Consider the following 2616-nt stretch of genomic DNA (forward strand, 5'->3'; position numbering starts at 1 on the left):
ATAAGGCTATATATTTACTCCTATAGGTCGATAACATGTTGATTGCATCAAGAAACAAGAAAGTTATCAAAGACCTTAGGGAGAAGCTAAATAGAGAGTTTGAAATGAAATATAGGGGAAGAACTTCTAGAATCTTGGGTATGGATATTATAAGAGACATATAGAAAGGGACATGATTCTGTCTCAAGGAAAATATTTGGAAAAGGTACTGAGGACTTTTGGAATGCAAGACGCTAAGGCTGTAATCACTCAGCATCGTCGCAGTTTAAGCTTAAGATCTGACAGAGAAAGAATGGAAAGAAGAGGCAGAGCATATGGAAAGGATTCCTTATGCCAGTGTCGATGAAAGCTTGGTGGGTTCAAGACCCGGCCTAGGCTTTGCAGTAGGTTATATCAGTTGCTTCATGAGTAAACCAGGAAGGGACCATTGGTCAGCAGTCAAGTGGGTTCTAAGGTATTTAAAGGGAGCGGTTGATTCAAACTTAACATTCAAGAAACATTCTACATTCAAGCTAGAAGGTTTCTCAGACTCAGATTATGCTATAGATATGGACATGAGACGTTCAGTTACATGTTATTTATTCAAAATTGGAGGCAATACAATTTCATGGAAATATTGTCTACAATCAGTTGTTGCACTATCTACTACATAAGCGGAATATATGGCAATGAATGAAGCAGCCAAAGAAGCAATGTGGTTAAAAGGTCTATCTTCCAAACTAGAATTCAAGAAAGACAATATCAAACTCAATTGCGATTTACAAAGTGCCCTAGCTCTAGCAAGGAATCCAGTTCATCACGAGAGAACTAAACACATAGACACCAAGTTTTATTTCATTCGAGACCTAGTAGAAGCATGCGATATTTTCCTAAACAAGATACATGTTACAGTCGATCCGGTTGATTTTCTAACGAAGACAATATCTGGTCAGAAGTTCCAGCTTTGTTGTGAGATTTTGAATGTCCACTCATTGGACAAGAGGGAGCTCAAGGTGATTCAAGTTTCGTGATTTCATCCTCGAAAATCACAAGTAAAAACATGAGTTAGTGATTACGAATTAGAATCAAAAGACAACTTGAAGTATCATGACAAAGAAAGAAGGAATCACCTGGGGTATATGTTGAATCAAAAAGAGGTCTCGGTTCAGGTGGAGTTCGAACCATCAAACAGTCACGAGTTTGAGTTTAAGAAATACTCGAGTATTTTTCGAGTAAGTCTAAGGTCCGAGAAATCGGAATCATCACCAACCATCTTCAAAGAAAGCAAAACCTACAGCAAGCAACAATGAATAATTGTTAGTAACAAACTCGAGAAGGTTACAAAACAAAAGATTCTTTCGAAGCTTACTAAAAGGACGTGGAAGCGTGTTAACAGCTCATCGAGCTGAATTGGTTGCTAGATTGAGAAAGGGTTTTCAAGATCGGAGCTGAAAAAACTCCTCACTGAGTTAAAACCAATTTGTGAAAGACGACAAGAGTTAGATCTGTGAATATTGAACACATCAAAGGAAGGTTCTTTGAGAAAGGTTCTTACTTGCTTTACAAAAGTGCTGGAGTATGATGGTGAAGCTCCAGGTGGAGCTAATGGCATTACGGAGAAGGCAAATGATCACCGGAGAAGACATACAAGAGACAAGTTCAGAATCAGTAAATCTCAAGAAAGATCTCTCTATATATTCTTTGCAGATGATCCTAATCTCTAAAGGAGAGAAGAAGTGAAGTCATCACGGCTTCATCGACCATAATTTCTCGCAGTGGAGCTTCGAGTTCTTACGGAGGAGAAGTTTCGAGAGTAAGAGAGAGAGAAGTGGAAGATCAAGACTGATTCTCCACTTACAGACAAAGAGACATGAGTAGGGTTTGTCGGCGAACGGCATTGGGCTGGGCTGATGGGCTTAGACCAAGCTGGTGGAGATTTTTGAGGCTTGGATTTAACCGAGAGCTTGATGGGCCAGCACAGCAGCGGATCGTCCTGGGCCAAGTCTACAAAGGCCCACTCCAGCAGGTTGATCTCGTCACATGCACATATATAAAAAGATGGTTAGTATGTTATTAGGTCAACAAAAAAGGATAAGCAACAAACAGCAAAAGGTTCCGACAACAACAAGCAATCAGACCAAGCGAAGTGCAAGAGGAAGGAGGCAACAACACAAGACAAATAGCTTAGGCCTAAGTCTATTTGATCTAACTAGGTTGTTGTATTCTCTTGTTAAGAGTATATGGTTCTTGTGTAACAAACTATCTAGTATCCCTATTTTGGTGATAGCTAGAGTCTCTTTGATCTAGTGAAATTTGGGATCAGGGGTTCTCCCACGAAATGTACAAGTTAGAGGTCGGAAACTCGTTAAACTTGATTGTGTCATTACTTTCAAGCTTTAGTTCTAGGTAAAATGTAACTTGAATCCTAAGTAAAGCTAATTTTAATCTCTACACATGGGAAAATAGATTCTTATGAGGCTTGATCCAAAATATGTAATCTATTTTTTTTACATGGGATGTTAAAATTGTTTCTCTAGCTATATTCGAGATTTTAGTTATTATACATAGCTAATTTAAGCGCCAGGTTTTGTTTTCAATTTAATTTAACCACCAAATGGTTAATACAAAGTTAGAAAT

This window comes from Brassica napus, chromosome C9 (genome assembly GCF_020379485.1).
Source record: "Brassica napus cultivar Da-Ae chromosome C9, Da-Ae, whole genome shotgun sequence".
Lineage (NCBI taxonomy): Eukaryota > Viridiplantae > Streptophyta > Magnoliopsida > Brassicales > Brassicaceae > Brassica > Brassica napus.